Genomic DNA, 13,519 nt, shown 5'->3' with positions numbered 1-13,519 from the left:
TCCGCACTCTCCCGCCCGTTTGGGAGCTTTGGTATAATCCCTATGGTCCTTACGGAGTTCCCAGCATCCACTAGGACGTCAGAGAAAATAAGAATTTACTTACCGATAATTCTATTTCTCGTAGTCCGTAGTGGATGCTGGGCGCCCATCCCAAGTGCGGATTGTCTGCAATACTTGTACATAGTTATTGTTACAAAAATCGGGTTATTATTGTTGTGAGCCATCTTTTAGGAGGCTCCTCTGTTATCATGCTGTTAACTGGGTTCAAATCACAGGTTGTACGGTGTGATTGGTGTGGCTGGTATGAGTCTTACCCGGGATTCAATATCCTTCCTTATTGTGTACGCTCGTCCGGGCACAGTATCCTAACTGAGGCTTGGAGGAGGGTCATAGGGGGAGGAGCCAGTGCACACCAGGTAGTCCTAAAGCTTTTACTTTTGTGCCCAGTCTCCTGCGGAGCCGCTATTCCCCATGGTCCTTACGGAGTTCCCAGCATCCACTACGGACTACGAGAAATAGAATTATCGGTAAGTAAATTCTTATTTTACACATTCTGATGTAACATCGAGCCCCCATAATAAACAATACCCCATCACATATTTGTAATGATACAAATGGAGAAGACCAGTGCCGTAACTAGACATTTTAGCGCTATGTGCAAGAAACGGCTTCGGCGCCCTCCCATGTAGGTGCACGTCAAAAATATAGGGGCGTGGTCACAAAATACAATTCATATTACGGTGCACAGTAGTCTCCATTATTCAAATTACACTGCACAGTAGCGCCACTGCACCAGGCAGAGTCCCTTTTACACATTATGGCAGAGAGTTCCCCTTTTTACACATTACGGCAGAGAGTCCCCCTTTTTACACATTACGGCAGACAGTCCCCCTTTTTTACACATTACAGCAGCAGAGTCCCCTCTTACACTGTACGGCAGGCAGAGACCACTTTTTACACATTATGGCAGACAGCGTCCCCATTTTTATACATTACGGTATACAGCATCCCCTTTCTACAGATTACGGCAGACAGCGTGCCCTTTCTACACATTACGGCAGATAGCGTGCCCTTTCTACACATTACGGCAGACAGCGTCCCCTTTCTACACATTACGGCAGACAGCGTTCCCTTTCTACACATTACGGCAGACAGCGTCCCCTTTCTACACATTACGGCAGACAGCGTCCCCTTTCTACACATTACGGCATACAGCGTGCCCTTTCTACACATTACGGCAGACAGCGTCCCCTTTTTACACATTACGGCAGACAGCGTCCCCTTTTTGCACATTACGGCAGACAGTGTCCCCCTTTTTTACACATTACAGCAGCGGAGTCCCCCTCTTACACAGTACGGCAGGCAGAGACCACTTTTTACACATTATGGCAGACAGCGTCCCCCTTTTTACACATTACGGCAGACAGCATCCCCCTTTTTACACATTATGGCATACAGAGTGCCCTTTCTACACATTACGCAGACAGCGTCTCCTTTTTACACATTACGGCAAACAGCGTCCCCTTTTTACACATTGTGGCAGCCAGTCCCCCTTTTTACACATTGTGGAAGCCAGCGTTCCCTTTTTACACATTACGGCAGACAGCGTCCCCTTTTTACACATTATGGCAGGCAGAGTCCCCTTTTTACACATTACGGCAGACAGCGTCTCCCTTTTCTCTTACGTCCTAGAGAATGCTGGGGACTCCGTAAGGACCATGGGGTATAGACGGGCTCCGCAGGAGACATGGGCACTCTAAAGACTTTAGATGGGTGTGCACTGGCTCCTCCCTCTATGCCCCTACTCCAGACCTCAGTTAGATCCTGTGCCCAGAGGAGACTGGATGCACTGCAGGGGAGCTCTACTGAGTTTCTCTGAAAATACTTTTTGTTAGGTTTTTTATTTTCAGGGAGCACTGCTGGCAACAGGCTCCCTGCATCGTGGGACTGAGGGGAGAGAAGCAGACCTACTTAACTGATAGGGTCTGCTTCTTAGGCTACTGGACACCATTAGCTCCAGAGGGTCGGAACACAGGTGTCGTCCTCGCTGTTCGTCCCGGAGCCGCGACGCCGTCCTCCTCACAGAGCCGGATGATAGAAGCCGGGTGAGTATAAGAAGAAAGAAGACTTCACAGGCGGCAGAAGACTTCAGATCTTCACTGAGGTACCGCACAGCGGTAACGCTGCGTGCCATTGCTCCCACACATACACACACAGTAGGCACTGTATGGGTGCAGTGCGCAGGGGGGGGCGCCCTGGGCAGCAATATTAACCTCAAGGGACACTGGCTAATATATTAGATACTGCGGAGGCAGTATATTGAAACCCCCCCGCCAGTATAAAGAATTTGAGCGGGACCGAAGCCCGCCGTTGAGGGGGCGGAGCTTGATCCTCCAGCACTAACCAGCGCCATTTTTCTCCACAGCAAGCTGCAGAGAAGCTGCTCCCCAGACTCTCCCCTGCTGAGCAAGTACAGAGGGCAAAAAAGAGGGGGGGGGGGGCACATTTAATTGGCACAGTGAGTGTATTATTTATTTATAAAAGAGCGCTGTACAGTCTGGGATTTTATTCCAGTGTCCAGTGGCACTGGGTGTGTGCTGGCATACTCTCTCTCTGTCTCTCCAAAGGGCCTTATTAGGGGTCTGTCCCCATAATTGTATATTCCCAGTGTGTGTGTGGATGTCAGTACGTGTGTGTCGACATGTCTGAAGCGGAAGGCTCGTCTAAGGAGGAGGTAGAGCAGATGATTGTGGTGTCTCCGTCGGCGACGCCGACACCTGATTGGTTGGATATGTATGTGGAATGTTTTAAATGCAAATGTGTCTTTATTACATAAAAGATTGGACAAAGCAGAGTCCAGAGAAAAAGCAGGGAGTCAATTCATGGCTTTGACTGTGTCACAAGGCCCTTCGGGCTCTCATAAACGTCCCCTGTCCCAGGTAGCAGACACTGATACCGACACGGATTCTGACTCCAGTGTCGACTACGATGATGCGAGGTTACACCCAAGGGTGGCCAAAAGTATTAATTATATGATTATTGCAATATAAGATGTTTTGCATATCACAGAGGACCCCTCGGTTCCTGACACGAGGGTATGCATGTTTAAGGAGAAGAAACCTGAGGTAACCTTTCCCCCATCTCATGAGCTGAACGTTTTATTTGAAAAAGCTTGGGAAACTCCGGACAAGAAACTGCAGATTCTCAAGAGAGTTCTTATGGCGTATCCTTTCCCCGCACAGGACAGGTTACGGTGGGAATCCTCGCCCAGGGTGGACAAGGCTTTGACGCGCTTGTCCAAAAAGGTGGCGCTACCGTCTCCAGACACGGCAGCCCTCAAGGATCCTGCTGATCGCAGACAGGAGACTACCTTAAAATCAATTTATATACATACGGGTGCCTTGCTCAGACCGGCAGTAGCGTCGGCATGGGTATGTAGCGCAATAGCAGCATGGACAGATAACTTGTCATCTGACATTGACACCCTAGATAAGGATAGCATTTTATTGACCTTGGGTCATATTAAAGACGCAGCGTTATATATGAGAGACGCTGCGAGAGACGTTGGGCTGTTGGGTTCAAGAGCCAATGCCATGGCAATTTCTGCTAGGCGAGCCCTGTGGACCCGCCAATGGACGGGTGATGCCGATTCAAAGAGACATATGGAAACTTTGCCTTACAAGGGTGAGGTTTTATTTGGGGAGGACCTGGTTTCCACAGCTACCGCGGGTAAATCTTCTTTTTTGCCTTATGTTCCCCCACAGCAAAAGAAAACACCTCAATATCAGATGCAGTCCATTCGGTCGCATAAGTCCAGAAGAGGTCGGGGCTCTTCCTTCCTTGCCAGAGGTAAGGGTAGAGGGAAAAGAATGCCTGCTACGGCTAGTTCCCAGGAACAGAAGTACTCCCCGGCTTCTACAAAATCCACCGCATGACGCTGGGGCTCCACTGCGGGAGTCCGCGCTGGTGGGGGCACGTCTTCGACTCTTCAGCCAGGTCTGGGTTCTGTCAGATTTGGATCCTTGGGCGATAGAAATTGTATCCCAAGGCTACAAACTGGATTTCAAAGAAGTGCCTCCTCGCCGATTTTTCAAGTCGGCTTTGCCAGCTTCTCCCACAGAGAGGGAAATAGTGTTAGCTGCAATACAAAAGCTGTGTCGACAGCACCTCATGTCATCTGTCTGTTGCCCCTCCCCACTAGATTGTTAGCTCTTCAGAGCAGGGCCCTCTTTCCTCTTGTCTAAGCCCTCTTCTTGACACATTTCACTCAGCGACCATCTTTACCTGCTTTTTCTCCTGCTGGTAAAGGCTCATCTCTAGGAAGAAGACAAGAGAAAGACAAAATAACCTTGTGTGGAAGCAACAACTCCCCCCCCCTCCCGATTTTCTTCCCCCCTTCCTAACCCCGTCATTACCCCCCATTTCTTACACAATTTTTGCACCTCACCCACTGTCACACATCACCCTATCTCTAAGAGCATCACTCCAAATTAATCACTCCCCAACTTTTCTAAACCACAATTCTATTTATTTTCAATCATTTTATATATAATTATCAACATTATTCAATTTCCCAAAGTTTTATTTTATATTCATATAAATATTTATTTTCAATTTTATTTTATTTTATTTTTATATTTACTGGTATTTTCATTTATATTTATTTTTTTATCCTTATTTCAATTTCATTTTAGATTTTCATTTATACTTATTTTTATTTTTATTTTATTATTATTTTTATTTTTATTTTCATATTTCAACAAAATGTATTCCTATTTTATATTTTACATTTCGCTAACATTTTGCAGATACACAATAATTGCTAATATTATCTTTCATTTCTGACATTACTGATTAGCAACATAACCCCCTCTTATATTTATGGCAATGTTTCATTTCACACTCCTTTTCATTTGATTTCATTTATTTCACTTCAATTGCCCATTACATCCTATATACTGGCCTGTCCGTAATATCGCTTTCTCTGCACATGGTGAGTGAATCTATCTTTCATTATCCAATCTCCCTTCATTAATTCCATCAACGATCCCATTCAAGCTGAGCTACATTATGTTACAATCAACTCTTAAATACTTTATTGGTCCATGTATTCAATATATATGGAGACCAGGCTGACAGACAACACGGGGCTTCCGTGAACAAGCCTAGTTCACAGGTGAAACGTACGTCGGAATTAGACGTCCTTACAGTGACGTCACTGCGGCTTTGCCCTCTCCGGAACGGGCGGCCGCACGGTCTCAGACCACGGAGCACGGTCACGATCTTCAATCAAGTTACACCCACCGGCTGCCGGGATATCTACATCTCTGGAAGTGGTAACTTTGTATACAGTGTCTGTTCTTCAGCAGCGCCTTAGATCTTCAATTTGGGTCTAACAACTCCAGTGCCTGCTCCATACGTGTACTTAGGAATGATCCTATTAACATTCATTTAAGGAATTGTATTGTAAGCACACAGGAAAAAAGCCTTTCATTTTTCATTTTTTGCTACTCTTATTATTAGTATTTTTTCAGGATTGAACTCATTTTTTGACAATAAATAATAGCACCGCCAGCCTTATTACACAGGAATTATATTGCTAGCCAATATTGTTTCTACACAGGAACAAAGAACATTTATTTTGACTGCTCTCAAAAAAAAAAAATTCTTTTTGTAACACAATCCAGTCAGTTGGTCATCCACAATAGACAGATTTAAATTAAAAGTGGCTAATACCAACATTGCAACTATCGTTTCCACATAGGAACAAAAACTTTCATTTTTGCTGCTCTTATTTAATCGTCTGATACTTTAAATTCATTTCAGCCATTTACAGCTTGCAAACTTACTTAGGAGGTGGGAATTTTTAAGAACTGTGTCTGTATCAAAACAGCACATAGATCCTTCTATTTGGGTTCGACAAATCCAGTGCCCACGTTTGTATTATTTTTAGGATTGAACCTACTCATCTCTAAACAATAACTGCATCGCCAGTCTTATCAAATAGGAATTGTATTGCTAATTGCTATTGTCTCTAAACAGGGACAAGAGAACCTTTACTATCGCTGCTTTGAATTAATTATTTTTTTGCAACATAATCTAAGTTTATTGCTTATCTACAGTGGACATACTCAAAGTGGCAACTTCTAACATTGTATCTATATTTAAATAGCATATCGGACCCCCCCATTGGGTCTGACAATCCAAGTGCCTGCTTTATATTTATTCTTTAGGTTTGAATTTACTCATTTATAGTCAACAAGTGATTACTGACTATAAATTTACTTACATTTACTTACTTCTTGAATTAAACGGCCCACGGCCATACTTCCCTGAATGCGCCCGAACTCGTCTGATCTTGGAAGCTAAGCAGGTATGGCCTGGTTAGTACATGGATGGGAGACCTCCAGGGAATACTAGGTGCTGTGGGCCAGTTTTTCAGGAAACTTTACAATAAATCAGCTATTTGATTATATTCACATAACCCTTCAGTTGATCATATATGCATTTCTTAAATCAGCACAAAAATTATCCTAATTCCTGATACAATTGGCCCACGGCCATACTATCCTGAATACGCCCGATCACGTCCGATCTTGGAAGCTAAGCTGGTATGGCCTGGTCAGTACGTGGATGGGAGACCTCCAGGGAATACTAGGTGCTGTGGGCCTTTTTCCTTCAGGAAATCCAATATCATTTTCCTCAAAGCTTACCATACATTCCGATTGTTCTGTGACCTATATATATTGTTTTTTCCAAACAATTATACTAAAATTATACCAATATTTTCACCAGCCACATCTAGAACCATATTTGGTACAATGGCAATCTAGATTTTTGTTATCATTTACCTTTGTTCACCCCAGTGAATTTTTATAAGTAAACCAATAAAAGTCAAGTTTTATTCTATCTTTTTAAAGTAGGACTCAAAGGGGTCCTTTCCTCAACCATATATTCTCTTCACATCTTTTTCATATTTAATTAAATGAGTGCTTCCACACAAGGTTATTTTGTCTTTCTCTTGTCTTCTTCCTGTAGGTTAACTACAAAATCCATGGGAGCACCGCCAAAACTTAGTACTATTTATGATTTATAATAATAGTCAGTATTTTGGTATTATATATATATATATATATCTTCTTTCTTATTCTAAACACTTAATCATAGAGCTGGTGCAGATCCACAACTTTGTTTTTACGAAAGGCTCATCTCTATCTATGGCCGCCAGCCCCAAGTAGTACAATGATTACTCCTTCGCTACTTACATCTAAGCTGTATTATGGCCCTCATTCCGAGTTGTTCGCTCGGTAAAAATCTTCGCATCGCAGCGATTTTCCGCTTAATGCGCATGCGCAATGTCCGCACTGCGACTGCGCCAAGTAAATTTGCTATGCACTTAGTAATTTTACTCACGGCTTTTTCATCGGTCTGGCGATCGTAATGTGATTGACAGGAAATGGGTGTTACTGGGCGGAAACAGGCCATTTTATGGGCGTGTGGGAAAAAACGCTACCGTTTCCGGAAAAAACACAGGAGTGGCCGGAGAAACGGAGGAGTGTCTGGGCGAATGCTGGGTGTGTTTGTGACGTCAAACCAGGAACGACAAGCACTGAACTGATCGCAGATGCCGAGTAAGTCTGAAGCTACTCAGAAACTGCTACGAGGTGTGTAATCGCAATATTGCGATTACTTCGTTCGCAATTTTAAGATGCTAAGATTCACTCCCAGTAGGCGGCGGCTTAGCGTGAGCAACTCTGCTAAAATCGCCTTGCGAGCAAACAACTCGGAATGACCTCCTATGTTTTGAGAATTGTGTTGCTCTTTGTTACCTGCACTCCATTTTTGTTATTTATTTACTGTTATGCTAAGTTTTGTCTCCCTGTACTTCCTTTGTACGGCGCTGCGAAACACTTGTGGCGCCCTATAAATAAAATGTAATAATAATAATTATCAAGGTTCCCCTAATACAACAGGGGAAAGGGTACTATTCAACCCTATTTGTGGTCCCGAAACCGGATGGCTTAGTCAGACTCATTCTGAATCGAAAATCCCTAAACCTATATCTAAAAAAGTTCAAATTCAAGATGGAATCTCTCCGGGCAGTAATCTCCAGCCTGGAAGGGGGGGGATTTTATGGTATCACTAGACATAAAGGATGCATACCTTCATGTCCCCATTTATCCTCCTCATCAGGCGTACCTGAGATTCGCTGTACAGGACTGTCATTACCAGTTTCAGACGTTGCCGTTTGGGCTGTCCACGGCCCCGAGGATTTTCACCAAGGTAATGGCGGAAATGATGGTGCTCCTACGCAGGCAAGGAGTCACAATTATCCCATACTTGGACGATCTCCTGATAAAAGCGAGATCGAGAGATCAGTTGCTGAAAAGCGTGTCACTCTCCCTGAGAGTGCTGTAGCAACACGGCTGGATCCTAAATCTGCCAAAGTCGCAGTCGATTCCAACGACTCGGCTATCATATTTAGGCATGATTCTGGACACGGAAAAGAAGAGGGTTTTTCTCCCAACGGAAAAGGCCCAGGAACTCCAGAGCATGGTCAGAGACCTGTTAAAGCCAAAAAGAGTGTCAGTTCATCAATGCACTCGAGTACTGGGAAAGATGGTGGCGGCCTACGAGGCGATCCCCTTCGGCAGGTTCCATGCGAGGACATTTCAGTGGGACCTTCTGGACAAGTGGTCGGGGTCCCATCTACAAATTCATCAGAAAATAAGCCTGTCCCCCAGGGCCAGGGTGTCTCTCCTGTGGTGGCTGCAGAGTGCTCACCTTCTAGAGGGTCGCAGGTTCGGCATTCAAGACTGGGTTCTGGTAACCACGGACGCGAACCTCCGAGGATGGGGAGCAGTAACACAAGGAAGAAATTTTCAGGGACTGGTCAAGCCAGGAGGCTTGTCTACACATCAACGTGCTGGAATTAAGGGCCATATACAACGGCCTACGACAAGCGGAGACTCTTCTTCGCGACCTACCTGTTCTGATTCAATCGGACAACGTCACAGCAGTGGCTCGTGTAAACTGCCAAGGTGGGACAAGGAGCAGAGTGGCAATGGCGGAAGCCACCAGGATTCTTCGCTGGGCGGAAAATCACGTAAGCGCGCTGTCAGCAATCTTCATTCCGGGAGTGTACAACTGAGAAGCAGACTTCCTCAGCAGACACGATCTCCATCCAGGAGAGTGGGGTCTTCATCAAGAAGTTTTTGCAGAGATAACAAGTCGTTGGGGGCTTCCTCAAATAGACATGATGGCGTCACGCCTCAACAAGAAACTTCGGAGGTATTGTTCCAGGTCAAGGGGCCCTCAGGCTGTAGCGATAGACGCCCTGGTGACACCATGGGTGTTTCCGTCGGTCTATGTCTTCCCTCCTCTTCCACTCATCTCAAAAATACTGAGAATCACAAGACGAAAAAGAGTGCAGACAATACTCATTGTTCCGGATTGGCCTCGAAGTGCCTGGTATTCAGATCTTCAGGAAATGCTCACAGAAGATCCGTGGCCTCTTCCTCCCAGGGAGGACCTGTTGCAGCAGGGGCCCTGCGTGTTCCAAGACTTACCGTGGTTACGTTTGACGGCATGGCAGTTGAACGCCAAATCCTAGCTGGGAAAGGTATTCCGGGGGAAGTCACACACGTAGTTATGGCCCTGGAGAAGACACAGTACCTGCTTGGCCCAATTGATTCCTACATAGACATTATTATAGACATCATCATTTTTGCTTCCGGATATAGTTGCGATACCTGATTCCACGCTTTTGCCTTCACTTGGATCAATGTAAGAGACATTCTCTGACCGATTTCCTTCCTTTTCCTTCCCTACCCCTTCCGCACTTGTGTCCTCTCCCTTTCCTTTGTTTCCATTTTCACTTTACATAGTGTTTCTATTGTATTGGTTGTTAAATACCATGACTGAGATGAAAATTTGGCCACCTTCCTCTTCTCTCTGATCAATCAATATACATACAGTGTGTATTCAAAATGTAGCCTGTTGGGCTAGATTACCTAAAGCTTCCAAAAATTAAAAGTGGAGGTGTATACACAGCAACCAATGAAATTCCAGCTATCATTTCGCTTTTACATGCTTGAAAACAATAGATTCCGATTGGTTGCTATCGGCAACACCTTCACTTGTCTGTTTAGAAGCTTCAGTAAATCTACTTATTAATTTATGTTTAATGCTATACCATTGATGTCATACAGTATGTTGTTATTTTATTTTTTTGACAACCCTATTTCTTTCATGTGCTGTGTTTGCCTTTGAAAACGAAATAAAGATAATTTCCACAAAAAGAGCGCATGTCAGTGGTGATGATAACAATTCCTCAGGTAATTTATCATCTCCTTCTCAGGCATTCCTGACCTTTTCCCCCATTTCTCTAGCATATAAAGTGCTTCTGATGGACACAGTATAATTTTATCTCACTGTACTCAGATCGGAAAAAGTTACAAGCACTTCAGGATGGGAAGAAATTCATTTACATAAATTGAAAATGTAATTCCTAAAGATGGATCAGTGCTTAAGCTCAAATAGGGCAGAGACAGAAGTGAATCACTCAATATTCTCTGTGAAGTGCTGTGTAATATGGGGCTACATTATATATACAGTGCATCCGGAAAGAATTCACAGCGCTTCACTTTTTCCACATTTCTCATGCGTCCTAGAGGATGCTGGGGTCCACTTCATGACCATGGGGTATAGACGGTTCCGCAGGAGCCATGGGCACTCTAAAGACTTTTCAATGGGTGTGAACTGGCTCCTCCCTCTATGCCCCTCCTCCAGACCTCAGTTTTAGAAATGTGCCCAGTAGAGATGAGCGGGTTCGGTTTCTCTGAATCCGAACCCGCACGAACTTCATGTTTTTTTCACGGGTCCGAGCAGACTCGGATCCTCCCGCCTTGCTCGGTTAACCCGAGCGCGCCCGAACGTCATCATGACGCTGTCGGATTCTCGCGAGACTCGGATTCTATATAAGGAGCCGCGCGTCGCCGCCATTTTCACACGTGCATTGAGATTGATAGGGAGAGGACGTGGCTGGCGTCCTCTCCATTTAGATTAGGGTTGAGAGAGAGAGAGAGAGATTGACCTGAGGCTGTGATACTGTAGAAGAGAGTGCAGAGTTTAGTGACTGACGACCACAGTGACCACCAGACAGTGCAGTTGTTTGTTTTATTTAATATATCCGTTCTCTGCCTGAAAAAAACGATACACACAGTGACTCAGTCACATACCATATCTGTGTGCACTGCTCAGCCCAGTGTGCTGCATCAATGTATATATATATCTGACTGTGCTCAGCTCACACAGCTTATAATTGTGGGGGAGACTGGGGAGCACTGCAGTGCCAGTTATAGGTTATAGCAGGAGCCAGGAGTACATAATATTATATTAAAATTAAACAGTGCACACTTTTGCTGCAGGAGTGCCACTGCCAGTGTGACTAGTGACCAGTGACCTGACCACCAGTATATATAATATTAGTAGTATACTATCTCTTTATCAACCAGTCTATATTAGCAGCAGACACAGTACAGTGCGGTAGTTCACGGCTGTGGCTACCTCTGTGTCGGCACTCGGCAGCCCGTCCATAATTGTATATACCACCTAACCGTGGTTTTTTTTTCTTTCTTTATAGTCATACTAGTTACGAGTATACTATCTCTTTATCAACCAGTCTATATTAGCAGCAGACACAGTACAGTGCGGTAGTTCACGGCTGTGGCTACCTCTGTGTCGGCACTCGGCAGCCCGTCCATAATTGTATATACCACCTAACCGTGGTTTTTTTTTCTTTCTTTATACATACATACTAGTTACGAGTATACTATCTCTTTATCAACCAGTCTATATTAGCAGCAGACACAGTACAGTGCGGTAGTTCACGGCTGTGGCTACCTCTGTGTCGGCACTCGGCATCCCGTCCATAATTGTATATACCACCTAACCGTGGTTTTTTTTTCTTTCTTTATACATACATACTAGTTACGAGTATACTATCTCTTTATCAACCAGTCTATATATTAGCAGCAGACACAGTACAGTGCGGTAGTTCACGGCTGTGGCTACCTCTGTGTCGGCACTCGGCAGCCCGTCCATAATTGTATATACCACCTAACCGTGGTTTTTTTTTCTTTCTTTATACATACATACTAGTTACGAGTATACTATCTCTTTATCAACCAGTCTATATATTAGCAGCAGACACAGTACAGTGCGGTAGTTCACGGCTGTGGCTACCTCTGTGTCGGCACTCGGCAGCCCGTCCATAATTGTATATACCACCTAACCGTGGTTTTTTTTTCTTTCTTTATACATACATACTAGTTACGAGTATACTATCTCTTTATCAACCAGTCTATATTAGCAGCAGACACAGTACAGTGCGGTAGTTCACGGCTGTGGCTACCTCTGTGTCGGCACTCGGCAGCCCGTCCATAATTGTATATACCACCTAACCGTGGTTTTTTTTTCTTTCTTTATACATACATACTAGTTACGAGTATACTATCTCTTTATCAACCAGTCTATATATTAGCAGCAGACACAGTACAGTGCGGTAGTTCACGGCTGTGGCTACCTCTGTGTCGGCACTCGGCAGCCCGTCCATAATTGTATATACCACCTAACCGTGGTTTTTTTTTCTTTCTTTATACATACATACTAGTTACGAGTATACTATCTCTTTATCAACCAGTCTATATATTAGCAGCAGACACAGTACAGTGCGGTAGTTCACGGCTGTGGCTACCTCTGTGTCGGCACTCGGCAGCCCGTCCATAATTGTATATACCACCTAACCGTGGTTTTTTTTTTCTTTCTTTATACATACATACTAGTTACGAGTATACTATCTCTTTATCAACCAGTCTATATTAGCAGCAGACACAGTACAGTGCGGTAGTTCACGGCTGTGGCTACCTCTGTGTCGGCACTCGGCAGCCCGTCCATAATTGTATATACCACCTAACCGTGGTTTTTTTTTCTTTCTTTATACATACATACTAGTTACGAGTATACTATCTCTTTATCAACCAGTCTATATATTAGCAGCAGACACAGTACAGTGCGGTAGTTCACGGCTGTGGCTACCTCTGTGTCGGCACTCGGCAGCCCGTCCATAATTGTATATACCACCTAACCGTGGTTTTTTTTTCTTCTTTATACATACATACTACTACGACATCTCTTTATCAACCAGTCTATATTAGCAGCAGACACAGTACAGTACGGTAGTTCACGGCTGTGGCTACCTCTGTGTCTGCACTCGGCAGGCAGTCCGTCCATAATTGTATACCACCTAACCGTGGTTTTTTTTTTCTTTCTTCTTTATACATACATAGTTACATAGACATCTCTTTATCAACCAGTCTATATTAGCAGCAGACACAGTACAGTACGGTAGTTCACGGCTGTGGCTACCTCTGTGTCTGCACTCGGCAGGCAGTCCATAATTGTATACTAGTATCCATCTCCATTGTTTACCTGAGGTGCCTTTTAGTTGTGCCTATTA

At 44.4% G+C, this 13,519-nt stretch overlaps 2 pseudogenes; both read left to right on the top strand.

Moving 5' to 3' along the window:
- Positions 1-6,314: 6,314 nt before the first annotated feature.
- LOC134938141 (5S ribosomal RNA) lies at positions 6,315-6,432 on the top strand (annotated as a pseudogene).
- A 120-nt stretch (positions 6,433-6,552) lies between these two features.
- LOC134938732 (5S ribosomal RNA) lies at positions 6,553-6,670 on the top strand (annotated as a pseudogene).
- Positions 6,671-13,519: the final 6,849 nt, after the last annotated feature.

The sequence above is a fragment of the Pseudophryne corroboree genome, chromosome 6 (assembly GCF_028390025.1).
Source record: "Pseudophryne corroboree isolate aPseCor3 chromosome 6, aPseCor3.hap2, whole genome shotgun sequence".
Taxonomy (NCBI): Eukaryota; Metazoa; Chordata; class Amphibia; order Anura; family Myobatrachidae; genus Pseudophryne; species Pseudophryne corroboree.
Note: the sequence above shows the minus strand (reverse complement) of the source record. Positions and strands in the feature narration are given on the sequence as shown.